At 45.7% G+C, this 19,689-nt stretch overlaps 1 protein-coding gene across 1 annotated transcript in view; it reads left to right on the plus strand.

Annotated features, from left to right (window-relative positions):
- Positions 1-19,689, plus strand: part of MAP3K10 (mitogen-activated protein kinase kinase kinase 10) — a 222,796-nt gene that overhangs the window by 76,450 nt on the left and 126,657 nt on the right. The gene's annotated exons all lie outside the window — the stretch shown is intronic.

Below are 19,689 nucleotides of genomic sequence, written 5' to 3' on the forward strand. Positions count from 1 at the left end.
CATTTTTAGTAAAATCGCTGGCAGAACATTAATTGACTACGTGCCATTGTGTGCTTTCCAAAGTTCAGAGTTTCTAAGGTCCAGAGTAAGTCTTGCTTTCCTGAGGGAGTACTTTGTGAAACAGCTCAGGGATTGCTGGCACAGGCCCCCAGCTTCAAAATGAGCGCAGAGTTTGCCTGCTCCCACAAATCCTGGAGCTGCTCTCGTGCTGAGAGCAGCTCCAGGATTGGTCAGGATTCCCGTTCCACGGGCCCTTCCCTTTCCTGCTAGTGGATGCCGCACCACCATCGCCGGGACTGCTGCACCGGGTGGGAGCATCATTTGTTGTGAGTTATGCGCATCGCCCCCCACCCCCTCCCATATTTTTGTATTGCCTGCTGCCACTGGATTTAGATCGTTTAACATTGAAAGACCACTAAAAGTTCAGAAGGGGCTGGAGAGTTCTGGAGGTCTGGTTTACATTTGTACATCTGCGATTTTATGATTAACGTTAGTTGTTTGTGAATTAAAGTGTTTTTTAGGTCTGATGAGAGACTGATTTTGGTGTTCGTTAGAGCTTGTGCAATCTCCAAAAGAGCTTTCAAAAGTAATACCAGAGAGTGCCTTTGACTTCTCTATGTTGTTGTTCTTGTTCTCTACAGGCATTTGGTTGGTCAGCAGGTGTTATTTCACTTTCAAAGTAGTTCCATTCCTGTATTTGGACAGTGAAGTGCCCACATGGTGCAAATAAGTTATATTGATTTCATACTTATGTCTGTTATTACAATCTACTGCTGCTGTTTCATTGAAAGCAGCGCTTCCAGGAGTAGAGGCCTGCACTGCATAGGTGGCTTGACCCGGAATGATTTACTGAAAATCTGGAGAGTTCCTACATTAAAGATGGCCCCTGCATTTAAACATGTTGGTGCCCTTGAGATCTGTAGATCACACCTCATCTAAAGTAGTGATGGCAGGCTGGATCTATTGGATTGCGAGCAGTAGTAGTAGTAGTAGAATACTTTTATTTGATTTCGTAAAAAACCCATAAAAGAGTGGAAAAACCACCATTAATAAAACTTACAAGAATATACATTGTAATTATTTTTGTAAAAAATATAAAAAGTTAACGTGTAAGCAGAACTGTCAGATGGTTTCAAAGCCAGATGTTCTAATACTGCATGAGTTGGTTAACAGGTTCTGCATTGGCCAGGTCTCTTGCCGCGTTTTTTAAAAAGTTTATGGCTCTGCAGAACAATGGGATAGATGAGCCCGTGAGACAGTTGATCACTGCTGCACTACAAGTTCTTATTTGTTCCTTCCTAAAGAGCTCCCGAAGGCCCTTTTTGCGCGTTTCTGCCAAGCAGGGCAGATGCATAGTAGGTGCAGTAAGGACTCATCCCAAGCTCCACACAAGCGGCATTCCTTTGATTGCGATACGTATTTCCATTTTGGGGTCAGGTCCTTTGATGGGTATGACCCAAGCCTTAATAAAGTTCAGAAATGTTTTTTCTGGTGTGAAAAGTGGACTAGCAGGTAGGATTGGGGTTGCAACCTCTGGTATGACTGAATCACGGCCCAGGTGTGTTTGTTTTTTGCTAGGGCAGTTTTGTCTAATAAAATGGAATGCCGTTTTATGGCTTTGTTGACCAATAATTTAATGCCGGAGTAGGTGGGAGCTGTAAGCCATGCCTCCTCTAACTTCAGTGCTGAGAGGGAGGCCTTCAGAGCTTTGAAGATTGAATTTTTGAAGCTAGCTTGCCTTTCGATTTCTGCCCAGCAATAATGTGCGAGTGTGTTTTCCTCTGCATCCCACATCCTCCAATAATACTTGACTAGTGTACCTTGTTTGTCAGGGATCTGGTTTTTTAGACCATACTCAAGTCAAATTTGGGTGTGCGGAATGTGGCGGGGGATTGCAAACAACTTCTTAAAAAGGATTGATTGTTCCAGGTTCAAGCCTATAGCGTCCTTACCATTCAGGATTTCTGTACCATATGAGATAGAAGGCAGGAATTTTGCTGCTATAACCTTTAATAAGTGCCCAATAGATCCACCTGCGAGTTTATTTTTTAAAATTTTGAAGCCAAACTGCAGCTGTTTGGATTTCGTATGACCTTGGGACAGGTGAATCTTAAAGATGAGTTTGCGATCAATTTGGAAGCCAAGGTATTTGTATGAATCCATCTCAGTCAAAGGTCGCTTGTCCAAAGTCCAAGTAAATTTGCGGTCGGCTTTATTATGATTGTTAAAGCACATCACCTTCGTTTTTTAATAGTTGATGGTCAGTTGGACCGAGGTGGTATAGGCTCCAAGTTCATTAATTAATCGTTGCAGACCAATTGGCGTTTGCGCCAATAAGACGATGTCATCCGCGTATTGAAGGCTGGGTATGGGTGTTGTGCCAAGTTTCGGAAGGTCACATTTGGATTGACCGAAGGTGCTCATCCAGGTCAGCGGTGTAAATGTTAAAAAGGCACGGTGCCAGCACACACCCTTGTTTTAGCCCGTTGAGTGTGTGGATCTTCTTGGTAATGCTGAGTCCGTCTCCTTTCCTAATCTGGACCCACGTCTGGGAGTACAGATTGGTTATGGCCTCCAGCAATTTAGCTGGGACACCCCAGTTGCGCATTTTTAACCATAGCTTAGCTCTTGAAACCTTATCAAAGGCCGCTTCAAGGTCGATGAAACATAAGTAGAGTGGCCTTGATTTTCTGAGGGCTTGATTGGCCATGAGTGTTACTGCGGAAATGTTCGTCAGGGTGCCCATCCCAGCCCTAAATCCAGTTTGCGTTGGGGGAATAAGGTTTGTTCGCGCCACCCAGTCCTCTAAATCTACCAGCAAGTTTGATGCGTAGATTTTAGCCTCCACGTCAATTAACGCGATCAATCTGTAATTTGCAGGGTCGGAACGAGAACCCGATTTATATATTGGGCTTAGAATGCTTCCCCTCCAAGAGTCAGGGATCATGTTAAAAGTTAGAATGTCCGAGAAAAGAGGAGACAAATGATCTGCCCAGAATGGTGGATTGTGCCGAAACAAGGCATTTGGGAGGCCGTTAGGTCCAGGGGCACCCTCAGATCTTAATTTTTTTTTAATTGTTTTCAGTACTTGTTGTTTAAGGATCCGTGGGGGAAAGTCTGAATCAGAGGGAGAGTTGATTTTCGTTAAATCTCTAACGGTGGCTCCGTTACTGAATTGGAAGCCGCAGTCAGCAATGCCTGGGGGAAAGGTTTTGTTATATAGTGATTCAATGTGGGCTCTCCATGTATCCTCCATGATGTCTGAGTTATAGTGTCGGTTCCTGCCGTTGGTTAACTGGTTAATGATTTCCCAGAAAAGCTTGGAGTGTCTTTGTTTGCAAGAGTAATGGAGTTTCGCCCAGAGATGTTCCTGGAGTACTTTCTTGGCCACCATGATGTCTCTTTTAAGATCTTTTCTGGCTTTGGAAATTAAAAGCAATTGGTCTTTAGTAGAAGGTGAGCCCTGTGTTCTTAGTTTGCGTAGGTTTTTGTTCAGTTGTTGTTTTTGAAATCTGAGGCTTTTGGTAAACCATGCTGCCCCCAACGGTTTACCTGCTTTTTTGCCAGTAGCCGGTTTGGACCGTTTTTGATATAATTCATTGGTGAATGACTCATTTTTCCAAATTAGGCGTTTGAGATTATAACAATGGAGTTCTTGAGATTTTGCGTTAGTGAGAATTGGATTTATGTTATTTCTTAGGAGTGTGAAGGATTGCGGTTGATGGTCACTCTCTGCTCTGTCCAAGATTTAAAAGTTTGTAATCTGGGGAGCGAGATTACAATCTATGAAAGAATAGTCCATGATAGAGGCTGACTTTTGAGTGACCCTTGTGTATGCTGCTGGGGTGTCAGTCGGGCTGTGCCCATTAAGCATTTGCAGTGAAAGGTCATGCAGATGAACTGCGCATTGCTTGCCGAGAGTGTCATGTCGAGTTTTAGCCTGCGAGTGCCGCCTGGTGCCATTTGTTTCTTGCAATAAAGACATGTTAAAGTCCCCTGACAGAATGATGTTAGCGTCGGGGTAAGCAAGTTTTAGAGTGGCAAGTGAGGCTAATAAGTGGTCAATGCTTGCCCGTTTTTGTTTGGACGCTGAATGGATGTAAATATTTATGATCAGGAGACTGTTGAAAGGCGGAGTGTCAAGTTTGACGCATAACAGCCAGGGGGAATCAAGGTCTATGGCAACGGCGAGTCCAGAAATATCAGTTGGAATGAAGGTGGAGAGGCTCCCTTTTGCTCTCCCTTGATTAGTCCCCTTTATGGCCAGATTCTGGAATTCCTTATAGCCTACTAGGGGAGTAGATTTTATTTCCAGGTTTCCTGGAAGAGGAGTATTTTGTACTGTATAATAAACTCCATGAAGTCAGGGTCTTCTAATTTCATCCCGAGGCCAAACACGTTCCAGGAGCAGATTTGGTAGCCTTTGAATAAATTTGTGGCAACTTGTGGATTTTTTCATGCCCCGGCTTGGAAGATTCCAGGCTTGTTAAAGTGCCGGGGTCCAGTGGGCTGACTGACTTCAGGGTGAACAAAGGTGATTGTCCTAGCCTTGGAGTCTATGCCTGGAAGAGGACTTTGATTGTCTGGGCCTTTGGCACCTTTTAACAGGCCCGCTGGATGTTTGGGCATGTGTAATGGACTGGGATAACATGGGGGGGTTGATCTTTTTTAACTCAATGCCCCATTTTTCAAATGAAACCCTCTGCTGCCAGATTTGCTCAGTGACGAGGGAGTCGGTGAACGTGGCGGTGGTTGATTCTTGGAGTTCCACTGAATGCTGATTCTGATAGAACCCTATGCTTTCAATGTCCCTGGAGTCAATGTGGCTCAGAGTGGGCAGTGCCTTGAATAACTGTTAAGGAAGTCATGGTTGCCCCTTGAGACATAGTGGGGGATAAAGTCCAATTTGTTATTATTTGGGGAGATCTCAAACTGCGGCGCGCAGTCGGAGCCATGTTCCGTTTTGGTTGCTCCCTCTGTAGGCCCTGGAAGCGTCAAAGGCAAGTACGGGGAGACATTAGTATTGTCTTGTGTAGGAGTTTTATTAGCCTTTAGGTTTGTGGTGACGTTGCATCCCGGACTTGGCTTATCATTTTTTTTTCCAAAGTTACGACAGTCTTTCCAGGCGTTGTCCTTTGGCAAGTTCTCCGCACTAGGGCACATTGTGGTTGGATAGTGCGGTTCAATCCTGGACGAAGATACAGAATTTGTTGTTTGTTTAAACGAGGTGTTAAGATGTTGCTTCTCTTTCTTAGTTGGTGGTTTGAATAAACTGTATAGATTATCTGGCAACATTTGTTTGATTTTAATATAATTTGGACTGCTGAGTGTGGCGCCGGAAACAAGTGGGGCAATTGGGGATTCTTTGTTGCTTGTTGCTTCCAAAATATTAGGGATCTCATCATTGGTATTTTGTTTCCTTCCCTCTTCTGGTTGAACAGTAATTACGTTAATTAAATGACTTGGTTGTTTACTTTTTCTCCCTTTTCTACGATGTTTTTTCTCCCGCTTAGTTAATGGCTTGGTTGGTTTAATCGGCCTTCCAAGAGAATGGTCATGATTATCGGAAAATTGAGAAGCCGAGGTATTGGAATTATCATGGGCATTTGTGGCCAAAGGTGCAAATGTGTTTTCCAAGATTGACGTTGAAGATGGGCCCATGCTGCCGATGAGTAGTCCTTCCGTGGGCCTAGGGCGTGCCATATCCTTTGCCCGTAGGTCCTCGTGAGCTTTCCCTGCCTTTGGAGAGTTATTTAAAAGGGCTTCCTTGGTGGTGCCCAAAAGGTCTGTCAGTAAGATTGGAACCGCGGCAAGTTTGTCGATAATTTGAGTGCAGTGACAGTGGCGCAATTGGTAAGTGGTCTCTCGCTGTACCTTCACGATCATCTCGTTGAAGCTATATATTTTTTGTTCAATCCCCGGAACGTGAGTAGCTAGAATGTTTAATAGATCTACTTGAGCGTCAAGCTTGTCAGCGTGGAGGATCATAGCTTTGCTGATTGTGTCTAAGGTGTTGAGCAGAAGTAGCCAGACAAAAGATGTTGGGGAACAACTGGTTTCTTCGATGGGAACCTGAGCATGGTGTTCCGTGTTACAGGTGGAGGCTGGGAGCCGATCGCTCTGACTCTGGCTTCTAGGTGGCGTGCGAGATAGGCCCCTTATTCTTGTGCCCTTGGATTGAGAGAGTAGCAGAGCGGGGGTGGATCTGTATGTGTTGAACTGAAAGAACGACTCCTCCAGTGGTTCAAATTGGCTAGGGTGTTGATATTTATTTTGTACAGCTTCCAGCTGGTACGAAGATTGTACAGGCCTATCTCTGCTGATTGTGTTAAGATTGGTAGGCTCTTTCGCCTCGAGGTGGCAGCCGCCTGATAGCATGATCAGGTTGCCAAGAGGACTCGTAGTATTTGAGGTCAATTGGGGATTGTGGGCGCCGTCATTGAGGCTTTTGAGGTCTTGAGAGCCTAATAAGAATAAGGGTGAGAGTGGTGACTGCAAGCATGGAGGTGCTGAGAGAGACTTAGACGACTGAAAATGATGATGAATTTGTGTCTCAGTTACGACGGGTGTTGGCTTTAGATGCAAGTCCAAGGAGTGAAATGCCTTAGAAGATAGAGTTTGGAGGCTTGGGACTACGGTGGTTGTTTTGGTGGCAACCCAGCCACTCCTATCGTCCTCGCTCCTTGTGGTTGTTCCATCCCATAAAGGACCCGTGAGGACCTCGCTTGTGGAGGCTGTGGTAGGTTGAGTTAATTTATTACAAATCGGAGTCTTGGGGTCATTGCAGTGTTGATTTTCCGAGGTAGTTTTGATGGCGATTTTTAGAAAGTCAGTAATCAGGGCCCGTTTACTGCTGTTTTGGCCTGAGTGGGACCTTATTTGGGTCATACATGAAGCTTTAGTGCCTTTTTTCCACTTGGCGTCCGAGGCTGATGCTGTATGTTTACTCGGAATCGCTATTGGCTATAAGGAGTTTCGAGGGTGCAGGCTCGCACAAGAAGTCTGGATCTCTACCACATAGTGGATCCAATCTGGACGACGGCCTGCTAAGAAGGGCTGTGGCGAGTACTGTGGGTTCCTCCTTAGCTTTGTGCTTTCCTCCTTAGCTTTGTGCTTTGATTTGGATGGAGGCGCTCCTCTGGTTTTTCCTGAACGCATCTCCGGCTGCTAGGTTGTAATACTTGGTGCTTGATGTTTTACTTTACTTTACTTTATTTAGTGCTTTACATTGCGTTGTACTTTGCTTTGCCTTGCCTTTACTGCCCTGCTTGCTTTGCTTAGCCTCACTTCGCAGTTCCTTCAGGCCCGTTGCAAGCCACACATTAGGTCTCTTTAGGGTCCGTCGAGCGGTGTAATCAAGCGAAACAACATACAATCAGGCAGTCAGGCAGTCAAGCAGTTAGGCAGTGAGGACAGTAGGGGCAGTTTGAATGCCCTGAGACTAAGCTTGCAGTGTAACAGGGTAGGGTTGTGGTTAAGTCGTGGTGCTGTTGGTTCTGCTGTTTCTGCCTTTTCCGCGCGTTTTTAATTGTAATTTAAATTTTCCGGCTCAGTTTAGTACTTTGGCGCTGAATGGATGGATGGGTGCGAAGGTGCAGGAGAACTACCAGAGACAGGCGACAATCTAGAGTTTTGGGTCTTAGGGCTTAATGCGTCCTTCTCTACGTCCTTCTCTACGTCCTTCTCTGCGCAAAAAACACAAAGCTGATATTTGATCAACGTTTTTACGTTTTACCCCTACTTCATTAGGGGGGGAGAAACTCCCTGTGCCACTCACCGATGGAAACCAGTCCGCAGCCGCAGCAATCCAATGTCCGTGACCTGTCCGCAACCTGCAGTCTCCAGTGAGTAGCAACCTCCGACCGCCTCTGACTGCCTCTGAGCCGAGGGGCCGCCAGCTGCCAGGTCCGCGGGTCCCTCGGGAGCGCGGTCGCTTACACTCGTTTTTGCTTCGCTCGACCCCCGCAGCCACTTACTAATGGCAGGATTGCAGGGGGAGCAAGAGGGGAAACAAATCCGTAAGCTGGCTCTCAAAATTGCGTTTGGTAGCGGCTTTCTCTAAGGGGCCGTTCTCGGCGTTTTCGGCGGTTACCGCTCCCGGACACAGTCGGCTCAACGCAAGAGCTGGACTGCGAGGAGGTTCCTTTATGTAAGATGGCCGCAACATGATGAACAGTGCATTTCAGGTGAGTTGTTAAATTACCCTCACAATCCGTATTCACTGTACAGACCGTGAGAATCCCCGACAGCCTGTATACCACACTCCCCTCCCCATGTGTGTAAAATAATATACATTTCAAATGTTGCCTCGTGCTTGGAACAGTCATATCTTACTCCGTTTTAGACCCAAAAATACATTTTTGCTTCAGTTTGTATATGTGTTTCCGAGACTGGCCTTAAGAGAACTGGCCTGAAGCACTTTTTGTGGCACTTAAGGCATCATAAAGGGCTCGAACGTGTAGTCGGATAATTCTCTGTCCTGTCGAAGAATATTAGACAATTAAGGAAAAAGCAATACTTTTTTCCGTTCCTCTGACAAATATCAGTGAATGACAGTGCAGCCATGCGGTTTCTCACCGGAATCTCCGTGTCACGCTTACCTGCTGTTTAGCTGATCATATGTACGATCTGCAAAATTAAAACACTGTGATGCGAATGAAAACGGCGTGCACGTTTTTATTCCAGAACTACGAGTGGGGAGTGCACTTAAACTCAAGAGTTGAAGTCCTTAGAAAATTTGACAGCTGATGCAACATAGTTAATTTTCTCCAGATACATTGTTAAAGGTATTGTCGCCAGATACAAACATCACATAGGACATAGTGTTGGTTTTGTTGTTTCCACGTGCCGTCCGTAATAGGTACGACTATTATCCAAGGATCGTGACCTGCAGGTCACATTTAAATGTCTGCGGCCTGGATTTAAAGAACCTAACAGCCCTGCCATTTTAACCAGGCTGAAAGGTCCTCGTTTAACATGCATTTGACGAGGGCCGCACTGGGAACCAAAACCGGCCCTGACAAAGTGGTCGGCCGGCCCCCCAGCTCTTTGCCGAGCTCTTTGTCAGGGCCGGTCTTTGGCCGATTTTGTTACAGGGCCGATTTTGCAGCTATGCTGCAAAAACGGCCCTGTAACAAAAACGGCCCCCAGGAGCCCAAAACCGGCCCCCACCCGTGCGGCGCACTGGGGGATTGCCCGATGCCCGCTACGGCCAGTCCGGACCTGCATTTGATTAGGGTGCTGGTGGCGCCCGGAGCCACAATCACTTTTGGCGCCCCCACGTCCCATGACCGCCTCCTCGGATTCTCTCACTACCACCTGCAAAAGTGCCCCTCATCTCTCCTATCATAAGATATTGCCAAGCACAGTGCCCCCCTGTGGTCAGAGCGCCCCCCTCCACAGGTCGGCGCCCAGTGCAGCCGCACCCAGAGGCGCAACTAGAACCAAATTTCGGGGGGGGGGGGCTGAGCAAAAATTTCGGGGGGGGGCTGAACTTTAAGCAATAGGCAGAGTGGAGCTGCAGGGGCTCTTAGAAGGGGTGAAACAACAGCAAGGCCTCATTAACATGCGAATGGTCTTTTAAAGACCTGTGAAGTGCTCGGGTGCGGCTGCTTTTTTGCCCGGGAAGGTGTCTTATCCCGGGCTGCCACACACGACGGGGGGGGGCTGAAGCCCTGTGAGTCCAATGGGTGTTGCGCGCCTGGCCGCACCAGTTGCACTGCCCTAAAGCCGGCCCTGCATTTGATGACAAAGTCCAATTCACCTCGACGCCCATTGTGTTTCAACCTGCATGATAAACATTGGTCACTGCTGCAGGGACTCGGCACCCTGAGCTAACTTGTTGGCATTGTAATCCTACCTCTTAACATAAGGTAAGTCCCACTACTGTGTAATTCTAACAGATGGATGTTGGCTGCTTTCAGAGCCCACTTTTGTCATGTGTCAAAGCAAAGGGCACACACAGACCTCACAACACGTGCTCAACAAAGCATAAAAGCTACAGAACATTGTTGCAGCTAGCTGTAGGGCAGCAAAAACAAATAAAAAAATATAACCAAGCCAAATATTGATTAATGGAACTTAAATCCGCAAGATTACAAATTTTGCAGGAGCACTTTGCCGTATGTCAGAATAAAAGCGCTTGATTCCATTTCTTGAGCTGAAGGTTCAACTAAATGTCAGCAGTGAGCGTTTATCTCAAGATCCATATGGCCTGCTTTGGGCCAAGCCTGTTCTACTTAACACACATAGATCTCAGAGGTCGGGTACGCAGAATACAGAAAATATAGATTGTGTTTCTCAGTATTGCATACTCCTCCCCGACGATGAGATGTAGTGGAAGCCCTGTGCCAGTAACGCATACAAACTCTATCACCCCCTTTTTCTGGCAGCCAGAAGCCTTGTACCACAATTCCACAAATTTGGGAAATACCTTTGATGTCATGGTAAATAAAAGAGTAGACATACAGTGTATTATTGTGCAATAAGGTGTACCCTTGATTCTTGCACAGACCCAGTTGAGTAGGGTGGGCGAGTTGCCCCGGTGCAAAATTCCTTAGGGGCGCAGCATTTTAAAAGAAACGAAAAATCGTACTAGTAGCTTTCTCCGATCAGTGAGGAAGTGGCAACGGTTCACGGATTAGGGGGCTCAAAACTTGCCTTGCACCGGCAACCCGCGCTGTGCCGCTGCATGGACCTCCTCAAAAAAGCAGGCTTGATGTGCAGTGACTGCATAAATAGTAACATTACAAACACACATACATGCACTTATGCACGAGCACCACAATAACTTGCACACATCACATCACAACAAACACCATCGACATGTATGGGACTCTTTGGTTAGAACATATCACGATATACAACACTCTTGCAAGTTTACCTAAAAAGAATTCTGTTTTTATTGTCTTAAGCATAGGGTGGGCGGTGTGAATGGCAGTAAAGTGCAGCCAAGAGTGGTTCCAAGTGAAAGCCACAACCCTTGCTAAAAAATGAACACATAAAAGCTACTGATTATTGCCTTCAAATTCTCTGAGATGCACACACTGGTACCCTGGATATTTTGCCACCAATGTTTGTAATTAGTAATCTAGAATTCATTAATAAAGTAATTCTGTCTGTAGCTACAGCTGTTATGTCACACCATGGGAGGCCCGAGGAATGGTGTAACCTATTGAAATCACTATTGCAAAAAAGTGTCGTTTTTTGGGGGTTGTGGCGTTTCTCATGTCCATTCTTAGTAACTGATCACGCCCATTATTTTTGTTTCGGGTTTGTTTTACAATTGGCAGAATTTTTATGAATTTAGAGAAAATACACGTGCGAAGTAGTGCAGATCGGAAGTAAACAAGGGCATCTGAATTTGGGGCCCGGCGAGTGGCTCTTGTTCAGACAGCACGTTTCCTCTCCTCTCCTCTGACCAGGTCGGGTTGATCCAGGCTTGGTTGTGAGTCTATCTACCCACGCCTTCCTGCAGCCCAGCTTTCTACTGCTACTCCACATATCCTTCCTTCACTCCATGAGACTGAGCCTCTTCTCTCTGCTTCTGTAGGCCGTACTGACATATAACAAGATATTACTCATCAAAAAAAGGGTTGATCTTCATTATTTCCCTGTTCCTACACTTGGGATTGCCCACTGATTTGAGCATTGTTGCAGATACCTGTTTATATTCTTCAAGTGAACATTGAATCCTAGGTCAGCCCAATCAGTTATCTTCGGGGGTCGATACCCTCACCGGCATCAAATTAGGCAACATTACCTCCTGATTCACCACTATGAAATGGAAAGACAGCAGTAGCAAGCTGTACTTCCAAAATGAGTCCCATACTCCTAAATGCGAAGCCTCAACCCAAATTCTAATCTCTGGTTCCACCATCAATTCTTTCTTTAAACGTATCTTTATAGGCATTTTGAAACAGTAGATATGTACTTCACAAGTACAGACCGTCCTATAGTATTACTAAGTAGTCAGGGAATGCACTTTATGCACATTCTTATTAGTGGTCAGCTATATACTTGTCACTCATACATTCTGTTCCATATTATATGTGTGCTTAAGGGAGTTGCTTCCTCTCAGTCAAAAATATACTATCGTTTCTCACCATTCCATCCATGTATAACAATCTATAGTAAACTTTGTAGTGTTGTGTCTCTTAGTGTGTCTGCTATAAATAACGTGGTCTCCCGCATGTCCCCTAGCCTGTTGAGGGGTGTCTAGTTCAGGATATTGCATCTGTATTCAGATGTTTGTCAAGTTGGGGGATCCGGGTGAGTCGGGGACTTCCATGTTGCGGGTATCGTCTGCCAATTCCTCTGCCACCTCGGCTCCTCCCTCTGATTCATCCATATTTCTGGTCTCCCAGTCCCTCAGCTCCTCTGCCCTTAACTCCGCAATAGGGCGTTTGTGTAGTCCCCGTAAAGCTTCCACCATCCATTCTTGGATGTTCTGAAACCATATTCCCTTTGGGACAAGAGTGAACCGGGCCCACATTTGTCTTTGGAACTCTCTTTGGGTATATAGCTCTGAGAATTGTCCCAATGAGGACATAGTCAAAGGATATTGTAACACAAACACCTATAACTGAATGAAAGCTATCCGCTCTTCATAAGCGAACAATATTTTAGAATTTCCATGTGCATGGATATATTTCACCGCCCACACCCTGCCTTCCAGGTTAGACAGGGATTCCTTAATCCAGCCAGGTTTAATTTGCTGCCTTCAGTGTTCCCCTTCCCCCAACTAGTCACGACTATGTTTCATATAATTCAACACAGAGTCTGTCGTGCATCCGAGTGAGGCAGGCCATCCTCTTCCAGGTTTGTCGGCCACATTTCCCAAACTGTACAACCATTCGGCCTAATTATAAAATGTTAGATTGCTATACATTATCGCTTAAAAGCCAAGCCTATTGGCATTGTCTATGCTTTTAAAATTATCTAATTTACTCATTGATTCTACTGTTACTGTTGACTGGCTGTAATAAGTGGAGAAGTGTGGCTCAATGGTTAGAGCGGCAGACCTCGATGCAGAGCACTGGTCCGGGACCAGGGTTCGATTCCCGCCGCGGCAGGGTCTCGGGCTATAAATTCCTCGGACCAGATATTCTCGCCTCAGTGCCTATTCTAATCATGGGTCCCACGCTGCAACTCTGGGCAATAGCTTGCTTAATCTCCACAACGGCCCCAACAGCGCTGGGATGCCTGGCTTCACCATGGGGGTGTCCAGGAGTGGACACTTCACACGGAAAAGCCAGGAAGGGTTCCTTCAGCGGTATGAGTACAGTGCTGAGATACCCCTAGGGGTGATTCGGCGCTATATAAATACATATACATTTACATAAGCATTCACAATCTTTTCATTGAAACATTTCTAGTGTTAATCCTGAGCCTCCCTTTACTTTTCCATGTTAACTTATTTTTAGGAATATCAAGCCCTGTAAATACCTCTCCCTTGTGTGGTCTCCTTGTTATCAGGACATAAATGTACGCTTTGAGTAGCAGTGCACCTGCAGCCTTTCTCATTTGTAATCAGGGTGTAAATTTAAATATTGATTTTCAGTAGCAGTGTACTTGCAGCCTTCCCCACTTGTAACAAGGGCCCAAATGTTTTGCCTTTCCCGCTTGTAATCAAAGCCTAAAGTCGGTTTTTAGCAGCAGTGTACCTGCTGGCTTTCCCCCTTGTAATAAAAGCCTAAAGTCTGTTTTTAGCAGCAGGGTACCTGCAGCCTTTCCCGCTTGTAATCAAAGCTTAAAGTTTGTTTTTAGCAGCAGTGTACCTGCTGGCTTTCCCCCTTGTAATAAAAGCCTAAAGTCTGTTTTTAGCAGCAGGGTACCTGCAGCCTTTCCCGCTTGTAATCAAAGCTTAAAGTTTGTTTTTAGCAGCAGTGTACCTGCTGGCTTTCCCCCTTGTAATCAAAGCCTAAAGTCTGTTTTCGGCAGCAGTGTACCTGCTGGCTTTCCCCCTTGTCATCAAAGCCTAAAGTCTGTTTCGGCAGCAGTGTACCAGTATCAACCCCCCCCCCCCCCACCTCCGCCAAGGGCCCTCCCGCTGTTCACTTCCTCCCACAAATTATGGACACCAGGACCTTCGTGGTGTTGAAACGGCTGCAGTTTATTCACATCATAATCTGGTACACGAGTTATCACGTCTGCATCCGTCATTAATATGCTTAGTTCTATGCTTAACTTGTATTTTATGTACAGCATACAGTTTTTAAGTGGTCCACAGTGTATTCTTATCTCTTTAAAGGGTGCATTAATCACTGTGAGCTGCCATGAGAGCTTTCCTTCTGTCAAATACTTTGGTACAGCAGGTTGTGGCTTCGAGGCTACTGGTGCATCGTAATGTCTGGTGTTCATGGCTCCGTGGCCATGCCTGGGCTGCATGTGCCGTGTCCACCCAGCGATGACCATTTCTTACCCCTTTGGGGTGCCCTCAAATGTCCCTGCCGTGAGGCATCCCAAGGACCCGGTTTGGGCAAGTGTCCTTTTATGTCCTTGTGTAAAGCTTATATATTGTTAGACCTTGCACCTACCCGCCCCCGACTTTTGAGGCTGCGACGCCTTCGTTACCTGAAGTGGGTTTGATAAGCTTTCCACAGGCCAAAACAACACCATGCTGACCCCTTCTCTGTCACCTTTTGGCCGCATTTGTAGCCACTCAGTATCTCCTCTAATTGGGGCTTTCAAATAAAACATGTTTGGCCAATTCGATTCCCTTATTTATTGCACGCTTTCTTGGCACCTTTCTGGTGCTGTGGCCCTCGGGTGCTGCCCATGGGGGTCGGGGTTAGCCACCGTCCCTCAAGGGTCGGCTACACCTCCTGGTCAGTGGTACTTCCCGCTTGTAGCCCTGATTGTCTCTTCAGCAGCAGTGTGCTTGCAGGGTTTCCCATTTGTAGAAAAGGCATAAATATTTGTCTTCAGTAGCAGTGTACCTACAGCTTTTCCCACCTGTAATCAGAGCCCAAACGTTTGTTTTCAGCAGCAGTGTACATGATGCTGCCTTTCCCATTTACAGTCATAGTCGGAATCTCTCTTTGAGGCAGCAGTGTACTTGCAGGGTTTCCACTTGTAATCAGGGCCCAACTATTGCTTTTCAATAGCTGTGTACCTTGGGCCTTTCACACTTGTAAATAGGGCTCAAATGTTTTGTCTAGTAGTGTGCTTGCAGCATTTCCCAGTTCTGTTTACGATATAAACTGTTTTCCGTATCAGTATATCTGCAGCCCCTCCCACTTGTAATCAAGGCCTAAATGTCTGTTTTCAGGAGCCGTGCACTGGCAGACTTTCCCGCTTGTAATCCGGGACAAAATGTCTGTTTTCAGGAGCAGTGTACCGGCAGACTTTCCCGCTTGTAATCAGGGCCAAAATGTCTGTTTTCAGGCGCAGTGTACCGGCAGACTTTCCCGCTTGTAATCAGGGCCAAAATGTCTGTTTTCAGGAGCCGTGTGCCGGCAGACTTTCCCTCATGTAATCAGGACCAAAATGTCTGTTTTCAGGAGCTGTGTGCCGGCAGACTTTCCCGCTTGTAATCCGGACCAAAATGTCTGTTTTCAGGAGCCGTGTGCCGGCAGACTTTCCCTCATGTAATCAGGACCAAAATGTCTGTTTTCAGGAGCCGTGTGCCGGCAGACTTTCCCGCTTGTAATCCGGACCAAAATGTCTGTTTTCAGGAGCAGTGCACCGGCAGACTTTCCCGCTTGTAATCGGGGCCAAAATGTCTGTTTTCAGGAGCCGTGTGCCGGCAGACTTTCCCTCATGTAATCAGGACCAAAATGTCTGTTTTCAGGAGCCTTGTACCGGCAGACTTTCCCGCTTGTAATCCGGACCAAAATGTCTGTTTTCAGGAGCCGTGTGCCGGCAGACTTTCCCGCGTGTAATTGGGGCCAAAATGTCTGTTTTCAGGAGCCGTGTACCGGCAGACTTTCCCGCTTGTAATTGGGGCCAAAATGTCTGTTTTCAGGAGCCGTGTACCGGCAGACTTTCCCGCTTGTAATTAGGGCCAAAATGTCTGTTTTCATGTCTGTTTTCAGGAGCCGTGTACCGGCAGACTTTCACACTTGTAATAAGGGCCTAAATGTTTTGTGAAGTGGAGTGCTTGCAGCCTTTCCCACTTGTATATAAGGTAGAAATTCTTGTTTTCCATATCAGTGTACCTGCAGCCTCTCCCACTTGTAATCAGGGCCTAAATGTGTGTTTTAAGGATCCATGCACTGACCTACTTTCCCGCATGTAATCCGGGTCTAAACATCTCTTTTCACAGCAGTCTACCCACAGCCGTTTCTGCTTGTAATCCGGGCCTAAATGTCTCTTCTCAGCAGCAGTGTTACCGGCAGCCTTTCCCACTAGTAATCGGGCCTAAATGGCTGTTTTCAGTAATGGTGTACCTGATGCCTTCCCCACGTGCAATCTAAAGTATGTTTTCTTTAGCAGTTAACTAAAACTGCACCCTTTCTAATTTGGCACGCCTATTTTACTTTATAAGGCTCAACTATTTTTTTTTCTCTCAACCAGTTCCTCGAGGTAAGATGGGATCAGGAGATAAAATAACTAAGAACATTTTCCCCATTGTGTTTTATCTGTCCATGCGTTTAATGTTCTGGTACATATGGGACTTGATTCATATCCATAATAGCGAATGCAGTTGCGCAGTACGGTGGTTACATTCTGGTAGGTGTGGGCTGCAGACATACAGACAGATATTTCCAAAAGCTTGCATAGTAAAACAAAAGCACATTTAAGAAAATGTGTACAAGTGTATATACCGAAGCAGAGTGTGAGAGCGTATATGAAGCGAGGAGCTAACTCAGGCAAGCGTTGCGGTGGAAGAGGGCTGATGTTTAGCTGAGGTACACAGTGAAGAGAGGATTTTATTTCTTTCCCGGAGCATAGGCATGTTGGGTCCAGTCAGATACATTTGGACCATTTGTTTCAGATGGGGACAGAGCCGGAGAAGGCTTTTTTGCTTTCTTTGCTTTCGATATCTCCAGTTTCGTCAGGTTTGTGCTGCAGTTTCGACCAGAGAAGGATAATTTTTCAGCAAGGTTTGGGTATCTTTGTAAATGATGCAGCATTTTGAACTTTTTTTAAGTGCTGGGAGGGAAAACAATGAAGCGACTTGAATGCGGGAGTGATGTGGTTGTCTGCACACTGACCAGTGATGCAAGGGCCTACCCGAACTTCCTCATGATCCTACCCACCGAAAATTTGTGAGCAAGAATGTTTGGCTTCTTTTTTGATTTGTGTGGGAACCCCTGATCAACTGGAGCACAACTACAGTGATGGATATTTTGGTGCAATTGTGGACTTGTTGTGGAACAACACAAACCAGAGATTCCAAGGCCAGTGCCAACTTAAGTGCAAGATTTGCAAATGTTGTACTTTAACAAGGTGCAGTATTGTAACATTAAAACCACTGCACGTTTTTGTCCAAATGAGGTTATGATTAGAATCTGACAGGCAGTCAGACAACCCAACACTGCAGTCTTCACTGGTCTAGTATCAAACCACATAACCATATTTAGAGATCCCTGCCATGATGGAGATCTTTTCACCTATAGTTCATCTGCCGACCTAGATGGATTACTTTTGGTCGAAAGATAATACCGCAGCTATTGTGGCCATTTTTCATTGTTTTTTAGTTTCCAGAAACAAACCCTCCACTCACAACCCCCCAGGCCCTCAAAAGCAGTGGTATGTTTCTAAAAATCCAAAGAGTAGCGACCCTGACCCAGTAGGAAGTTGGGGGTGTACATTGTTTTTCTTGTTTCCATTCACCATGGTCTGTCGCTACAAAGACCTAGGTTTCTGAAGGTTTACATGCCATACAGATTGGTTCTAACCTTATAGGTATTTAGTACTCCCCTTAATTGGAAACTTTTTGGGGTAGTTGCCAACTAGTTAGCTACCTTCACTTTTTTTAAAAAAACGATAAACTATTTTACTCAAAGCAGTCTCCCAAATGATCGTGAAGGTGTCTAAACTCATGTGTAGTACACCTGGGGTTTCTCAATTCGATTGTCTCGTGAGAGAACCGTGGATAGACACATAAATGTGAAAAAAATGTGAAAAGAGACGTGATGGCACCTCACGTGCGCAACCCCAATTGAGCCTGCTGGCTGGTACTCGTCAGCTTTGCCCACTCTTCTCATCATCGGTAGCCATCACGCTCCAAAATAATAACGAGGTGTCCAAAGAATAAAGCCAACAAAAAAAGTGGTGCGACTTAATAGTGATGAATAAAAAGTGAAACAGGTACACCCACTATAGGTTCAAACTTTATTCCGCCTTAGGAGTGCACCTACTTCAATGCTTAAAAAGGTTGCTAAATATGCATACCATTCTTATATGCCAACATGTTTCATCGCCTGGAGTCTTTCTGGCGATTTCGTCAGGGCAACAACAGTCGCTTGGCACACGATAGGGACACTTCTTAAAATCACATTTGGAGACTGCCAAAAGTAAAAAACACACACAACACTTTACCAAGGTGTTCATCCCTTCTTCCTAGATCAACACGGGCCATATTGCATGGATCTATGAATAGTTACTACCTTACCCTCGTGGAGCCTTGGCCTCGCGTACCAGCTCAGTCAATGAGGTCACCAATAGGCTCCTTATGTGAGTCCTTGTGGTTAGTGCGGCATTCCACCGTAATGCCAATCTGTTAACAATTTTAAAAAAATTACTCAAAGTTTTCTTGTGTGGAAGCTCTGTTTGTCAGTTTCGATACCACAATTATAGCCAGTGTCATACTACTCAGGCCAAACTCTAGCTGTTCCCAATCTCATCTTTTCTCTCCATGTTTGTCAATACTCCGCTCTGATGAATAAGTCGCACCACTTTTTTTATTGGCTTTATTCTTTGGACACCTCGTTATTATTTTGGAGCGTGATGGCTACCGATGATGAGAAGAGTGGGCAAAGCTGACGAGTACCAGCCAGCAGGCTCAATTGGGGTTGCGCACGTGAGGTGCCATCACGTCTCTTTTCACATTTTTTTCACATTTATGTGTCGATCCACGGTTCTCTCACGAGACAATCGAATTGAGAAACCCCAGGTGTACTACATATGAGTTTAGACACCTTCACGATCATTTGGGAGACTGCTTTGAGTAAAATCGTTTATCGTTTTTTTAAAAAAAGTGAAGGTAGCTAACTAGTTGGCAACTACCCCAAAAAGTTTCCAATTAAGGGGAGTACTAAATACCTATAAGGTTAGAACCAATCTGTATGGCATGTAAACCTTCAGAAACCTAGGTCTTTGTAGCGACAGACTGTTTGAGTGGAGGGCGTCCTGGGTTTCTCTCTCCCTCTAGAGCTCCTTATTGTATACTCCATTCACCATGGTGCCAAAAACTCAGCAGTTACCCCGCCACCAAATGAGACCAGGAAAGCAAGACTGTGAACATCCAGTTTACTGTGAATATTCTGCATACGCTAACCTCTAAATCACCTCCTATGGGTTTATCCCTGCCTGCGTTATAATTTGCTGTCCCCCTCCTCAGATCGCATCTTGTGTATATTATTTTGCCGCCTCCACCCCAGCTGACAAGCTGAACAAGCATTTACAATAGAAAAGGTCTCTCAATTGCGAGCTTTTGAGCTATTGGCATTGTACATTTACAATACCAATAGGCCAAACTTAGTCAAATGCGAGACCTATTGTATTGCAGAGCTCGTGGTA

Source organism: Triturus cristatus, chromosome 9 (genome assembly GCF_964204655.1).
Source record: "Triturus cristatus chromosome 9, aTriCri1.1, whole genome shotgun sequence".
Lineage (NCBI taxonomy): Eukaryota > Metazoa > Chordata > Amphibia > Caudata > Salamandridae > Triturus > Triturus cristatus.